This window comes from Hylobates moloch, unplaced genomic scaffold, assembly GCF_009828535.3.
Source record: "Hylobates moloch isolate HMO894 unplaced genomic scaffold, HMol_V3 SCAFFOLD_3, whole genome shotgun sequence".
Taxonomy (NCBI): domain Eukaryota; kingdom Metazoa; phylum Chordata; class Mammalia; order Primates; family Hylobatidae; genus Hylobates; species Hylobates moloch.
This window is the reverse complement of record NW_026652278.1, coordinates 48,941,952-48,959,339: the sequence shown is the minus strand read 5'-3', so window position 1 is coordinate 48,959,339 and position 17,388 is coordinate 48,941,952.

The following is a 17,388-nucleotide window of genomic DNA, read 5'->3' as shown; positions in this document are numbered from 1 at the left end:
ATGAGCATAAATATACACAAATAGTTCAATTGGGCAGAATAGACTGTCCTGAAATTAACCCACAGTTACAAAGGGGAATTGATTCTTGCCCAAGGTGCCAAAAAAATTTAATGGAGAAAGGATAGTCTCCTCAACAAATGGTGTGAAACAACTAGCCACTCATAAGGAAAAAAAAGGAAACTTAGCTCATATTTATCAAACACAAAAATTAATCTCAATAAACCATAGAAATGGAGACTATCTTTGCAAACTGGTAGTATGAAAAGACTTTTTGAATAGGAAAAAGAAAGCACCAATCTTGCAATGAATAACAATAGACTTGTCTTTATCAAAATTAAAATTTTGATTCATCAAAGAGCCCCCAGTTGAAACAGGAAAGGTTCCCTTTTCTCCCTTCGCAGGGCCTGCGATGTGGGTGTGGTTCGCTTCTTCAGACCCCCTAGTGGCTGTTGGGCTCAGCCTTTGCCTGCTGCGGACACACCAAGGAGTCCAAACTGGGAGGGGAAAGGGTAACAGGAGGTGCCCTGAGCCCTGCATGCCTGAGGCTGTTGGGGTGGAAGCATAAATGGCATCTCTAGGAACAATTGGTCTGATTTGCGTATTTGGCAGCTGAGCCTAATGCTCATTTTACTTAGTAACATTGCCATAGCCTGTAGCAAAACATTCTTAAGAAAAACATAAGAGCCATTTTAAACCCTGTGAGAGAGAAATCTGTGGGTTTTGACCTGCCTGGTTAGGGCAGGGTTTTTTTGTTTGTTTGTTTGTTTGTTTTGAGACGGTCTCATTCTGTGGCCAGGCTGATGTGCAGTGGTGTGATCTCGGCTCACTGCAACCTCCGCCTCCCGGGTTCAAGCGATTTTCCTGCCTCAGCCTCCCGAGTAGCGGAATTACAGGCGCCCGCCACCACGCCCGGCTAATTTTTGTATTTTTAGTAGAGACGGGGTTTTGCCATGTTGGCCTGCATGGTCTCGATCTGCTGACCTTGTGATCTGCCCGCCTAGGCCTCCCAAAGTGCTGAGATTGCAGGCGTGAGTCACCGCGCCCGGCCAGGGCAGTTTTTCAAACTCCTTGAAGGAAGACAGAGCCTCTCACCCGCAGGAAAGACAGATGAGGGTTCTGGGAGGGGGTCCGACCTAACTGTTTCGCATTGGTTCACACTTACCTTACCAGATCCCGGGCGAGGTCCCCAGTTGAAATGGGAAAGGTTCCCTTGTCCCCCTCGCTGGGCGTGCGATGGGGATGTGGCTCACTTCTTCGGTGCGCTGCTGCTCAAACCTCTAGGGGAGCATACAGAAGGGCAGGCTGTGGGGCTCCGATCCCAAGGCAGTGTCTAGGGTAAATGTTTACAGCTGAAGCCCTAGTGGGTGTTACAAGGTACTCTTTTAGAAAGTTTACCATCTGTAAGTGTCTTGCGTTAACCAACTCAATTAGACCCTCTACCTTGTAGCAAGGATAGAGGGCTTTCTGTATCCCGGCTTCTTGCCTTGGTGTACCGGAAGAATCGGAGCGCAAGTGGGCTTGCAGAATGAATGTAAAGTTTTACTGAGTGGAAGTAGCTCTCAGCCGATGGGGGAGCCAGAAGGGAGATGGTCTTCCCCTGGACTTGGGCCGCCTGGCGGCCCCAGCTCTCCTCAGACTGCCCCCGCCACACTCTGCCTCTTCCCTTCAGTCAGTCAGTCAATGGCCTGCAAGCGTGCTGGCCTCCTATGGCGTGTTCCCTCGACTTCCTCTCAATGTTCAGCCGCTTGTCTTCTTTGGCTGCTGTGTTCCTCTCACTGTTCAGTAGCTCCTGTCTCTGCCTTGCTGGGTCTCAGGTTTTTACAGGCCTAGGATGGCGTCGTGGTCGGCCAGGGTGGTCTTGGAACACGCAACATTTGGGCGCGAAGGCAGAAGTGCCTGTCATCATCTAGGTCCGTGGGGGTAGAGCCCTAGCCAGGGACCACACCCTCCTCTACCCAGCACTTCCCTGTTGCCTCTTCCTTATCATTTAAAGGGACCACGTTCTTCCCTTCCCAGCACTCCCGTATCAAAAAGTCAATGTTAAGACAATGAATAGGCAAGTCAAGTCACTGATTGTGGGAGAATATTGTCATTACAGGTATCTGACAAAGGCCTTGAATCCAGAATATATGTAAAGATCTCCTACAATTCACTATAAATTAGACAAACAATACAAATTTTAAGTTAACCTAATATCTTGAATTGGCCTCTCAGAAAACAAGATATATAAGTGGCCTACATGCACAAGAAAAAGTAGTTAACATCAGTAGCCATCAGAAAACTGCTAACACCACAATATTTACCAGAACGTCTAATATAAAAACAGATGACAGGCCAGGCATGGTGGCTCATGACTGTAATTCCAGCACTTTGGGAGGCCAAGGTGGGTAGATCATTTGAGGTCAGGAGTTCGAGACCAGCCTGGCCAAAATGGTGAAAACCCGTCTCTACTAAAAATACAAAAATTAGCCAGGCGTGGTAGTGGGTGCCTGTAGTCCCAGCTACTCAGGAGGCTGAGGCAGGAGAATCACTTGAACCCAGGAGGCGGAGGTTGCGGTGAGCTGAGATCACGCCACTGCACTCTAGCCTGGGTGACAAAGCAAGACCCTGTCTCAGAAAAGAAAAAAAAAAAAAAAATGACACCACCACATCTTGGCAAGTGTGTGGAGCGACTGTAATTTTTGTACAGTGTTTGTGGAAGTACAAACCGATAACGCCAGTTTGAAAGTTAGTTTAGTCATTTCTCATGAAGGTAAGTATAAAACTACCCTATGATCTGTCAATGCCTCTCCTAGTTATTTATTTACATGAAATAAAAACACATGTAAATAAAGAGAATTGTACAAATATATTTGTAGCAGATTTGTATTAACCCCAAACTGGAAAGCAACCAAAATGTCCATCAACAAGAAAACAGATAAAATTGTGTGTAGGCTTAAAACAAACAAACAAAACCTTTATAATAAAAATAAACTGATCCACCAAAAATATATGGATCAACTACAAAAACGTTATGCAAAATTTAAGAAGCCAGACACAAAAGAATGAATATTGTATGATTCCACCTATATGCGTTCTTACACAGGCAAAATTAATAAGTGATCAAGTAAATTAGAGCAGTGGTTCCTGAGGATGGTGGTTACAGATTGCCTGAGATCAGCACGACAGATTTTTCTAAGGTGATGGAAGTATTCTAGATCTTGAAAGGCTGCAGACGTATTAATGTATGCATCTATCAAAATGCATGGACTGTACTTCTAAAAACTGTACATTTCAGTGTAAGCAAATTATTTCTTAATAAAAAATATAAATAATTATATTTGCTCAGGACCTAACTATATTAGGTATCATCACAAAGACTGATGAATGGTAGAATACATTCATTTCATTGAAAAACAGTTGCAGGTGATAGATACTCCACTTTCCATGATGTGATTATTAAACATTGCATTCCTGAATCAAAACATCTCATCTACTTCATAAATATATACACCTACTATGCACCCATAAAAATTAATATTAAAATTATTTTTACAAAAGTTGTAAGAAACATATTGGAAACTCCCTCATTTTAAATTTTTGATTTTTTTTTTCAAAAATTCAGTTGTTTGGGAGATATATTGCTTTGTAATAATGAATAATTGCAATTTAGAAACAATCAGAATTTACACTTAGATAAATATGAATAAGGTAATTACTCCAAATTAGATTGATTTTTCTCTACTCAAAAACTGACAAAAGGCAATGATGTGCTTAAATTGCATCTGTTCCAAATATAAGATTAATAAAGAAAACAGCAGTAATAATAAAAGTTATAATGGTTATATGTACTAAATTCACTAGGTACCAAACCTTGTTACAAGCATTTACCAGATGTTAATTCATTTGATTCTTACTATAACATTTGAGATAAGTAATACTATTAGTTACAATTCTCATGTGAGGAAAATGAGGCATAAGGAGATTAACCACACAGATGGATTCAGCTCAGACTATTTATTTCAAGTTCTGCTGTTAACCAGTAGATGCCTCATGATAAATGTGGGCTAATACATATGCTTATACAGGAAGAAGATCATATCAGTGAATCAAGATGAAAAATGTTAATAAAAGATAGTTGTTCTCTTTGATTATCCCCCAACACCAGAGAATTTTTAATCATAATTCATAATGATGTTAATTTCCAAATTTGTTTCTTTATCTACACATCTCCCTTGAAGCCAGACCTAGCCAACTATCCTACTTGACTTCTCTACTTGGGTATCTATTAGGTACATCAAATTTAACATTTTCAAAACCATTAATATTAATTTTCCCTATCTCACTCCCTGCAAACATATTCCTCTTGCAGTCTTCTCCAACGTAAATAGCATTTCCATCATCCCAGTTGGCCTCAGATCAGTGCGACAGATTTTTCTAAGGTGATGGAAGTATTCTACATCTTGAAAGGCTGTAGACATATTAATGTATGCATCTATCAAAATGCATGGACTGTACTTCTAAAAACTGTGCATTTCAATTTAAGCAAATTATTTCTTAATTAAAAAATATAAATAATTATATTTGCTCAGGATCTAACTATATTAGGTATCATCACAAAGACTGATGAATGGTAGAATACATTAATTTCATTGAAAAAGAGTTGCAGGTGATAGATACCCCACTTTCCATGATGTGATTATTAAACATTGCATGCGTGAATCAAAACATCTCATCTATTTCATAAATATATACACCTACTATGTACCCATAAAAATTAAAATTCAAAATTATTTTTACAAAAGTTGTAAGAAACATATTAGAAACTCCCCCATGGAGTGGGGTGGATCAGTTTCTTTTTATTATAAAGGTTTTGTTTGTTTGTTTTAAGCCTACTCCAAATTTATCTGTTTTCTTGTTGATGGACATTTTGGTTGCTTTCCAGTTTGGGGTTAATACAAATAAATCTGCTACAAATATATTTGTACAATTCTCTTTGTTGAATTAAAAACCTGAATAGATCCTTCACTCCTCTTTCTTGAGTAATTCACATCCAATTTTTCAGCAAATACTGTTGTTTATTTTTTTTAAATATATTCTGAATCTGTCTACATCTCTCCCTATATATGACATACCCCTGTTCCAAGCCATCATAATATATTGCCTGGCTTGTTTTAATATCTTTCCAAATCATTTTTCTACTTCTACTCCCTGCTCTTTTATTCTGTATAAAGCCATCAGAGTGATTATTTTAAAACATAAGTCAGATTATGTCACTATTCTACCCAAATCCTCAAAGACAACCCCAGCTCAAAGAAAAGGACCAAGTTCATACAATGACTCACAAGTCTGTGCGTGATTCTAGCGTCCCATTATTCCTCTAACTCCTACTTTTTCTCCCGTGCTCACTTCTTTCCAGCTATGCTAGCCTCCTTGCTGTTAATGAAATTTTTCAGGCACATTCTGCCTCATGGTCTTTGGTTTGTGCCCCCTTTACTTGGAACTCTCATCTTGCAGATGTCAGAGCTCATTCTCTCTTCTCCTTCAGGTGTTTGCTCAAATATCACATTCTTAGGGACCAATCTCTTTTTTAACACCTAAAAAATTTTTTGTTACAGGTTCTTCCTCTATTGCTCAGGCTTCAGTGCAGTGGCAGGAACAAGGACATCTCAGGCTCAAATCATCCACCTGCCTCAGCCTCCCAAGTAGCTGGGACTATAGCCCCACACCACCATGCCCAGCTAATTAAAAAAATACATTTTATTTTATTTTTATTTTTCCATCCCTCATAGAACATTTTAAAAAATATATTAAGGGTCTGGCAGTGTTGCCCAGGCTGGTCTTGAACTGCTGGGCTCAAGTGATCCTCCCTCCTCAGCCTCCCAAAGTGCTGAGATTACAGGTGTGAGCCACCACGTCCAGCCCAACCTCTTTAAGATCTTCTCTTTTTTTTTGGTAGCGACAAGGCCTTGCTATGTTGCCCAGGCTGGTCTTGGACTCCTGGGCTCAAGCAATTCTCCCATCTTGGCCTCCCAATGTGATGGGATTACAGCTGTGATCCACTGTGCTCAATGCTCTTTCGAATCTTTTTTTTTTTTTTGAGGCGGAGTCTCGCTCTGTCGCCCAGGCTGGAGTGCAGTGGCGCAATCTCGGCTCACTGCAAGCTCCGCCTCCCCGGGTTCACGCCATTCTCCTGCCTCAGCCTCTCCAAGTAGCTGGGACTACAGGCGCCCGCCACCACGCCCGGCTAATTTTTTTGTATTTTTAGTAGAGACGGGGTTTCACCGTGGTCTCGATCTCCTGATCTCGTGATCCGCCCGCCTCGGCCTCCCAAAGTCTTTCGAATCTTTACATCCACTCCTCATCAGACTATCCCTTTCCCCCTTTCCTGCTTTTCCCTCATAGCACTTATGACAATTACACTACTATTATTGTTATTTCTTTATTTTGTTTCTTGTCTGTCTTTCCCCTGTATAACGCCACCTCAATGAAGACCGTGATCTTTGTCTATTTTATTCACTACAGTCGATAATTCCAGAACCCAAAACTCAATAGTAAGTGGTTGAATAAGTGAACAAATGAGCAAGTGAGTACATTATCTAGAAACAAGTACATCTCTCCTTGGATACCATAATCCTCTTAGAACACCAGATGATTAAAATCTATTGTTAGAAGACAGGAAAATCCAGCCTCCTGTGTTTCCATGGAACAACTCCCTGTTTTGTCCAGTTGCTTGTTCCCTCCACAGGGCCAAGAAATACTGTCCCTTTCTCCAGCTCATATTCCTCCGCCACAGGTCCAGATCTAGCTTCCTTGTTATGAGATTATTTTCTATGTTAATTTTACGATTACTGGTTGGTCACAGTTTTGAAGATTCTACTTCAAGTTATTCCAGTTCTGGAAAAGAATTCTCTAGCCTCAGCCCACCCTGGGGACCCCTTGAGAGGAGTCAGCCATTTTACTTTCTAGAAGTTAGGGTAAGATGAAATTATATGTGCTATTGACTGGAAGTGTGGATTGTTATTTTATTATTTTAATTCTAACCTTTCTTCTTACGTATGTCTACTTGCTATGCAGCATATTAATGACTATTCGGGTCCTTATTTATTCATGGGTCAGTTGTAGGACATATCAGTAATCATCAGCTTCCATTTTCTTTAAACCAAAGGGAGGCTCTGACTCCAAGGAGTGGAATGGGACAGCAAGTATGTCCCTAGATTTCAATAAAAGTGGACATTAAGGACTAATGTAAATTTTTATGATTCCTGTGGGCAATAGAGAAAAAATGGAAAAGAAATTAAAAGCCCCTCAGAGCAACACTGGGGAACAATATACTCCAAGGGCAGGGCAGAAACGTTGTTAATGTAGGAAATATTATTTCTAAATATGAACTAAAGGCACACTGTCTCTTCAGATATTAATGCTTGTCCTTGGAAAAGAGGTATGTATTAAATAGGTCACCATTTATTATGTAATAGTAGAGGGTCAGCAGGCCTGCAGCTCCCATTCAAAGTAATATTGAAAAGGAAATTTTAATGGAAAGAAAAGTGTTTATCCGGCTGGAAGGAGGCATACGAGCCCATCTACAGCACATCCCCTGCGCTTACCCTCCTCCCAGATAGTTGTGAAACATTAGTGCTGGGTGCAGCTTGAGATGGTGTCATCCAGGGTGGAGGTGGGCACAGGGGGAAGGTAGAAGAAGCCAGAGCAAGTTTGCTCGTTGTGGAAAAAGATTTGAGTTTTGCATGTCAACCTGCAAGTCAAGAAATTCAGATGAAGAGTGAAGGGAGATGTCCACTGGGGACTCTCTTTCTGAGTCCAAGAAAAGACCAAGTTTGCTGGAATTTTAACCTTTAACTTCTTACAGTGTAATTTCCTTCATTGTCCTGAGCCTTCAGGAAAAAAAAAAAAAAAGGTTTTATTGAAAATGGAATTGGCCAGGCACCGTGGCTCAGGTGTGTAATCCTAGCACTTCGGGAGACCAAGGCAGGCAGATCACTTGAGTTCAGAAGCTTGAGATCTACCTAGGCAATATAATGAGACCTCATCACTACTAAAATAATAATAATAATAATAATAAAAACTTAGTCAGGTGTGGTGGTGCCTTCCTGTAGTCCCAGCTTCTCAGGGGACTGAGGTGGGAGGATTGCTTGAGCCCTGGAGGTTGAGACTGCAGTGAGTCCTGACTGTGCCACTGCACTGCAGCCTGGGCGACAGAGCAAGATCCTGTGCTGCCCACCCCACCCCACCCCCAGCCACAAAAAAGTGGATCTTTTGGCTAACTGCTAAATAGTTGAGTGTTGAAATCACAATTTATTCCTAACCAGGATGGAAGTTAAATAATATCACATAATAAATATTTAAGATATACAAATGAAGTTAAAACACTTCATAAGGCTGTGATACAACTATTATTTAAAAATAATAGTATCAAGTCCCTTTTTGTTATTATTCTGACATTACAGAAAACTACTTCTCAGTATTATCACTTGTTAATTCCTTCTGAAGATACTGCATTAAATATTTATAGTACTAAATGTATGCTCACTTTTAACTGAGATTAGTGGAGGGGTAAGATATGTTTTGGTCCAGATAAACCTGAATAGATTACAGTCAAAGATCATGTTGCCACAAATGCTTGCTTTCTTTTATCTTTAATAATAACTAATTAAAGACAACTCTTCTTTAACTCCTAGACTAGCAAATTTCACCTATGGTGATGTTGTAATTTCACTGAAGCAATCTTAGAAACTGAAGCTTTGTGCATTGCTTAAAGAAGATGCTTTCTGAGTATTTGCAGAAGCAGACTTATTGCCCTCACTCTAACTTCTATTTCTAATTTTTCATTTATATTTAGGATACCTAACACAATCACTTGAGGAAATGCCCTTAAATCTCCAGCCTATAAAAGTCGCATTGAATCTGTATGATTTACTTTTCTGATAATAAAATTGCCTCTGAATTCCCAGTTGCATCTCAGTTTTACTGCACATGTACCAACTTGAGCAATTATTTCCAGGAACAGGACACAGTCATCATGTAAGAAACATCTGAATGCAGGAGATATCAGTTTGATTGTGTGATTAATTTTTAGTGAATGATTTCTTCTTTCTAAAGCAATCATTGATAGTAAGTCCACTTTGGTATTATTAGTATGCCATTCGTTATGCAGACTTGGATGTTAGCCTTGTAGGGACTAAAGACTAAAGAAGCAAAAAAAGGCCGGGCGCGGTGGCTCACGCTTGTAATCCCAGCACTTTGGGAGGCCGAGGCGGGCGGATCACGAGGTCAGGAGATCGAGACCACGGTGAAACCCCGTCTCTACTAAAAATACAAAAAAAAATTAGCCGGGCGTGGTGGCGGGCGCCTGTAGTCCCAGCTACTCGGAGAGGCTGAGGCAGGAGAATGGCGTGAACCCGGGAGGTGGAGCTTGCAGTGAGCCGAGACTGCGCCACTGCACTCCAACCTGGGCGACAGAGCGAGACTCTGTCTCAAAAAAAAAAAAAAAGAAGCATACTCCACCCCATCTTTTTGACTACAGTAGAGAGTAGACATGTACATAGTAAGTAAATAAATGCTCAGAGTTTCAGGTGATCATCATTGTTACCAGAGAATGACCCATGACAAGCTAAAGGCAACACTGAACCAGAGGGATGTTCCAGGCAGAATGTGTATAAACTTGAAGGCATAAAACTTTCTGTTAGACTCAGTTTGGAGAACGTGCTTCCTTTAAAGGGGAAAGAAAAAGGACAGCAAGTCATTGTATTAAAGATCAGATTATTTTGATTATATTTTAACCAAATTCCTAATTGTTGAATATATTGCATATGGACAAAAACTCATGAATTGATATAAAAAAGAGACAATTTGATGCTGATATTAAGCCTTTATGTTTATCTTCTTTTTGTTTGGAAAGGAAAAAATAATGCTCTCTATTTAATAGAAGTCTGATATTCTCTTGAAAAAGGAATCAAGTTTTCTAATAGTAAAACATTGCTGCCTTGTATAACATGGCTGGAGTACTGAATAAGCAAATCTTCAACATCAGGACACATAAATAAACAGAATGAAAATGTTCTAAAGTATAATAATAAAAAGAAAAAAACTAAAGTATAATAATAAAAAAAGAAAAAGAAAATGTTTAAGCAACTACATCATATAGATAAGAAACAAAGACTCATTTTCAAATGTTTCACTCATTTCAGATATTCACTTTATGTTTTTATGCTTTCTTGAGCTTTGTGATAAGACTTTTTGTGTGAATTTGTTACAATATTCAACTGTTCTAATAATAGCTCAGCTTTTATATTACTTAGAGAGAAACACAAGTCACAACTAGTGTTTTTTTTCAAGTTAACATAAAATATCAAGTTGTTAAGTCAGACTCATGCAGAGTAGAGATTCTATCCAGTATCAAGTTTTATTAGTAATTTAAGAATATAATAAAGAATGGCACAAAAATAGGAAGGAGATGTCTATTACATCCCGTATGGCTCCCAGCTTCTCCTTCCTTCATCAGACATGTGCTTTCTAGATAGAATAAAAGATAAGATCTCAAAGTTAGGGTTGTGGATTGTCTCACCAAGCAGGGAGAGGTTTAAGTTATGAAACAGCTCCATTTTATATCCGTAACACTTGTACAGCTTATGTGATATACACCAGGGAGCTATGCTTCATAAACCTATACATTGTAGGTTAGTTTAGCAAAAGTAGATACAAAAAAGAGACAACTCATTCAAAGTATTTTATAGATTTAAAACACTCCTCTTACAAAATACCATTAGTCTGTTTACCTAGAGGTCTAGTTATATATACAAGAAAAGTAGACCAGTTATCTGTCTTTTTAAATTTTCTCTTGTAACATTTTCTTGTTATGGACTGAAAGTTTATGTCCTCTAAAACTCGTATGTTATAACCCCCAAGGTGACAGTATTTGGAGATGGGGCAATTGGATCTTGAGGGTGGGGTACTGTTCTGATGGGATTAGCACTCTTATAAGGAGGCACCAGGGTGTATCATATGCTGTCACTCTTTTACCCTTTTTTCTCCGTTCCCACCTCCCACACACAATATGCCATATAGTGGCATAGGGAGAAGGACAAAGCAAGAATACTGTCTACAAGACAGGAAGAGAGCCCTTACCAGAACCCAACCATACAGGCACCCTGATCTCAGACTTCCAGCCGGAAGAATTCTGAGAAAATGCATTTCCACTATAGCACCCAGTCAGCCTATGGTATTTTGTTATGATAGCCTGAACTGACTAAAAAATTCTCCTATTAATCATGGGAGAAACAGAGGATCACAGCCAGCTCCCTTAACACCTTCCTTCCCACATTCTTTCATCTAAGTTTTCTGCTTTGGGATTTTAAAAGCCTATCTGAAGATTTTAGTTAAAGAAATTAGTAATTCTAGCAGTACCATAGCTGAAGTAGAATAAACTTGAATTTAATTCCCCTGTGATCATTTCAAAATCCTCAAATTTTGTTTTTACGTAAAATTTGAGTTACTTTTACTTATTTACAGGATAAATGCATGTTCACTGGGAAAATCAGAAAATGTAACTAGTTAAAAAACTTCAGCAATAACTGCTACTAACATATTCATGTATATCATTCCAACATTTTCTATATATAGATACTAGATTTATTTACAAAAATTAGATTTGTTGTTTCATAATAGTATTTTAACAGTTTACTTTGAACTCATTTCTAATCTATTAAATATACTTTTAAGAAAATATTAATAGCTACACTGTATATTACATGTTTATACTGTATCATGATTATATATTAAAGTATATATTTATGATATGATCATAGATGAATCAAAAGTATACAATAATTCATCAGATAATACATATTGAATACACTGGCCATTTCTCTTTTGATTAAAAAAAATTGTCTTATAGTCACCTTCAGTAGTAGAGATTTCTTTTTTGTGTTTTGTTTTTCGGGATTTTTTGGTAAAGAAAGAGTTTTCCTTGTTGCCCAGGCTGGTCTCAAACTCCTAGGCTCAACAGATCCATCTCCCTCGGCCTCTCAAAGTGCTAGAATTACAGGTGTGAGCCACTGTGCCTGGCAGAGACTTCTATATGTTCACTAAAATCTATTCTCTTTTTCTTCCTGGACATATAGCAAAAAATATATACTTTGATTTAAAGTGTGTTCATTTAACTAAGTTCTCATAAAAAAAAAAAAAACTAAAAAAGTGAGAAGAAATGATGTCTGTTACCTTCATTACACATGTGCTCCTGTATAATCATTCTTCTTCTCTACCAGCTGGAAACCAGATGTGGTAGTAACCCAATTTTGACCACATAGATGACTACGATGCCCTAAATACGATGGTGACTTACAAGAAACATAGGTTCTTGAATGGCTGAGAGGAGCAGAGCTGCCCCATGGACCTATGCCATTGACTTTCAGCAATTATATTATTGGGTCAGTCTTGCCTTGCCCTAACTAATACATCTTCTTGTTAGTGAAATGAGGATTATCTGTAGCAAAATTGTGACTCCCACACAGCTTCAGTTCTGTAATGCAAATTTGAACTTCTTTCTGTTATCATTAAATTAATGCTTCAGGAACAAATCTATTTTATTTTTCATTTCTGGATCTCTAGCAATCATGTAGGCATATGAGCATTCCTCATTTTCCATAGGGTCAGGAGAGCTCTCAAATTTTTCCTGCTTCTGAGGTTATGAAGCATGACAAAACAAGACAATACCCACTCCCTCCCCAGTAGGAGTGTCCCTCCCTCATCCTGGCCAGCCAATTGCTCAGGCCGGTCATCAATGTCAAGGAACTTTTCATATCATCGTAACTTTGTTACTCAAAGGACCTTGGAAATAATGGAGTTAAGCATCTTTGTACAATCAGAAATGAATGTCTAAAATAGTTAGATAACTTCTGTAACATCACAAAAATAACTATTTGCAAAACCAGGATCAGAACTTAAAAATTTTAATTCTTTGTAAAGCATGCTGTCGTTTGCTCTAAAACACAAGCACAGAAAAGAGGAAAAAACTCCATTCCAACAATTCTGACCTTGAATTTATGACCTTTCCCCAACATCTTTAATGCTAACCTACTATATTCCAATATACATAGTTTATTCCATTCACTAAGGGTGAATTTTAATTATTCATTGATTTAAACATTTATTACCCACCAAAAAGGTCCCAGTTACTTTGCTGGGTGCTAGGGATGAATAGTTGGCCTTTTACATGTCACAAGCTGGGCTAAGTGCTTTCTAAGCACTATCTTCACAACCACTTTACAAGTAGATCTCTGTATCTTCATTTTATAGATCAGTTCTTGACCTGAAAGAGGTGACCTCTAGCAAACATTCAATTACAATACAGTGTTCAAAGTGGGATGTACTTTGTATGATAGGAGTAAGGACCGGATGTATGGGTTTATATAATTCCAGTGTTTTACACAGCCTTAATGAACAGAGCAACTTCTTAAAAAATGAAACCAAAGGTAAGGTAGTCAGATAAAAGGAGATAAGGAGGATGGGGCGAATCATAGCCATACAATTTAGTAAAACTTTGGGGAAATCCTATGCTATCACCTGTACCTAACTTCTTTATGTCTGTTGTTTACTAGTACATCCCTCATATGTATCCCCCAATCTAATACCTGTTTTCAGCAACATAATGCTTGTTATAGCAATTATAAACCTCAAAATTCCATCTAATCAAGGAAAGTAACTAGAAAATCTTTGTTTTACTCTTTACATCTCTGCCTTACCATAGAATTATTTTCTACAAAATGTTAATTGTCTGATGCTTGAAATATATAGGCTTCTCATGCATGAAAGACCATGGTTTGGAAATATTTCTGGGTAGATTTTTAATGATCGATGAAGCATTCAGTTATTTGTATAAATTTAAGTGTGAAAAGATTGAGAAAGTAAATAGGCCTACAGTGTGATCTCTAGGTTACGAATAATTTTTCTCTTCTAGTGTCGATTGTTAAATAAGATACGTCTCTGCTTGACAGCATAAGAAAAAATTATTTCACATACTGCTGGCCTTTGAGGGGAAAAAACTCTTAAATATATATATAAAGGTTTATTGCATTTTATTAAATGTTTAAATAATGACTTAAAAGATTTATGTCCCATAGTTTATGAATGATGAATAGCAAACTTACATTTTATGTGCCTTGAAATATTTCCATAAATATTAAAATTTTATATAAATTAGAAATTCACATGGAATACATATCTAAAATTAATATGTTGTGAACATAAAATGACCTTTAATTTTATCATATTTAGGATATTCATTGTTAAAATAAAAATTATGAAATGCCATTAAGAAATGCTTTGTGCTTAAAATCCAATATGTAATAAACACAATGAAATATATACTCATCTTTTAAATACAAGTTATGTTTTATGCATAAAAATGAGTTTAAAGATTATTATTAATAAGACTTCTTAAATGATCAAAGACTTCTCTCATAAGTAGCAAAAGCTCTAATGATTTGTTTTGATTGTTATAAAACATGAAGTCATGTTATGGTACACAAGAGGCAGTTTAAGTTTTCCATTGATCTCTGCTTTTCTATCAGCTTAGTGTCTCCACCAAATTAATATACATTTAGATTGATAACTTAGCAAATATATCTGTTAAGAATAGAAAGTTAACAGCAACAATACACTTAATATTCTTAGTGTGTTTTATACAATGCCATAGAATATCAGTTAAACTAAGTACTTAATTCATTTCAAAATGCAACATTATAAAATAAAGAGTAAGAAAAAAATGAAAACATCTAATTATAAACTGTGGGCCACAAGCTGTTTTACATGGACTAAAATAACTACTGTTCTCCCATTAAAAAGTATTCTCATTATAGAATCCAATTTCAAGAGTTCTGATCTAATATTAATATGATACTTCCCTGAGATAAAAAATGTTCACTCAATGCCCAGTCTCGCTCAACTATATCTCTCAACTTTACCTAGTGATGTGCTTCATTGGATGCGTGTGATCTTTATAACCTGACACTATTCTCAATTATTAAAGGAATCATCACATTTAGCATATATCAATGTATGTTGAAGTGAATATATCAATTCTCAAAAAATGTTGGCACATATATTTTAACTTCTGACATGGATGATAGATGTAGCATCATCCAGCAATGACCTAGGGCCAATACTCAGCATGTATTATCATAAATTCTATTTACTAAATACTCAGGTTCCCTGCCTTCTAGGCAAGTGTATGGTTGGCACATCTAACAACAATAACCAGCATACTGTAAGAATGATGCATCTGACAGCAATAACTTATGAAGGTTACCATGTGGAGGTTGCTAGGGGAAGGGCACTAAGTGAAGGCGCTTTATAAACTGCATGCCTTTTATAAGTGATTGCAGTTCTCCTGTCCAGCCTCCTGCCACTGGACCATCCCTGTTTGTAAGTTCCCACTAATAAACCATATGTCTTGTTTGCTAGTTCTGTGTCTTTGCTTTGGTGTCTTGAACTTGGTACCATCACTATTGAAGTTAATAGCAGTCTGGCATACCAATGCATGACGAGATTTCATGCTTCCAAATCTCCAAAATCAGGCAAAGACATGTGACCTTTATTTGGCCAGTAAAGCATTAACAAAAATGTTAATTACAGGCAATAGCAGCCAGTGCTAGATTCAGCACTCTCTCTTCTTGTTTCTAAGTGAGAATGAAACCAGGGCTTAAGATTCCTTCTTTTTTTTTTTTTTTTTGAGATGGAGTCTCACTGTGTCACCCAGGCTGGAGTGCAATGGTGCAATCTTGGCTCACTGAAACCTCCGCCTCCCGGGTTCAAGCAATTCTCCTGCCTCAGCCTCCTAAGTAGCTGGCATTACAGGTGTGCACCACCACACCCAGCTAATTTTTGTATTTTTAGTAGAGACGGCGTTTCACCATGTTGGTCATACTGGTCTCGAACTCCTGACCTCGCGATCAGCCCACCTCGGCCTCCCAAAGTGTTGGAATTACAGGCGTGAGCCACTGTGCCTGGCCAAGATTCCCTCTTAACCCGAGTGGAAGGTGAAAGAAACTCCCTGCTGACCCACATTAAATATATAGCCTGCCTCAGAAATAATTCTTCATTGAATTAAACCACTGGAATTTTCAGGGTTAACAGTACAGCATTAACTGCCAATTTTGGCTAATACAACCACTGAAGAGAGCCTGAATGAGTTAGTCACATGTGTATGTTTGATAGGCTTTATAACCTAATCGATACCTAGCTATATATTACTTTTAGCATGAAGCAAGAAGACAAAATTCAAAGTTGTCATCTATTTTAATTTTATGTAGAACTGGGCATTTTCTTCTACTTTTTTCTGAAAGTATATGAACTTACTCTACACAACATTTTCTTCTTTCCTAAAATAATGATGGAGAAGATCAAAGCCAGCCTTTTCAATTCATGACATTCATAAAACCTGCGACTTAGTTCAACCACCGTGAAAAGCAGTGTGGTGATTTGTGTGGTGATTCCTCAAAGAGCTTAAAACAGAATGACCATTCAACTCAGCAATCCCACTACTGGGTATATACTCAAAGGAATATTAATTATTCTACCATAAGGACACATGCACTGGTATGTTCACTATAATAGCAAAGAAATGGAATCAACCTAAAAGCCTATCAATGGTAGACTCATTCAATAAAATGTAGTACATATACACCTTGGAATACTATGCAGCCATAAAAAAAATCACAAGACCATGTCCTTTGTGGGAACATGGATGGAGCTGAAGGCCATTATACTTAGCACACTAATGTAGAAACAGAAAACCAAATACTGCATGTTTTCACTTATAAGTGGGAGCCAAATAATGAGAACATATAGAAAAAGGGGAACAACAGATAATGGGTTCTACCTGAGGAAAGAGGATAGGAGGAGAGGTCCAGAAAAAACAACTTTTGAGTACTATGCTTAGTACCCTGGTGATTTCCTGAGTCACAAGTTTACCTAATGACAAACCTGCACATGTACCCCTGAACCTAAAATGAAAGTTAAAATATTTTAAAAAGCTAGAATGCTCACTGGATGAAATTAACATTAAAAACATTACTCAAATTAGACCCCTAATCATCCAAGTCACATCGTATATTCACTTTTGGTAAATTGATTCATCTGTAGATTAATTAGCTATTGTTAATTTGATTATATTTTACCATATTTATTAAATTAGAAGCATTGTGCTTCTACATATACTCAAGTAACTTGGCATTTAAATGCCCATGATAATTACTAATAAAATACAAACATGTTTCACTTATTTATATATTTTATGTTAAGCAATTAACAACCTAACTATTAAACTATGTTCAAATTTCTTGTAATGACACACTGTCCATGGAAAATTGTTTTATGTAAATCCCTTCCAAAGTA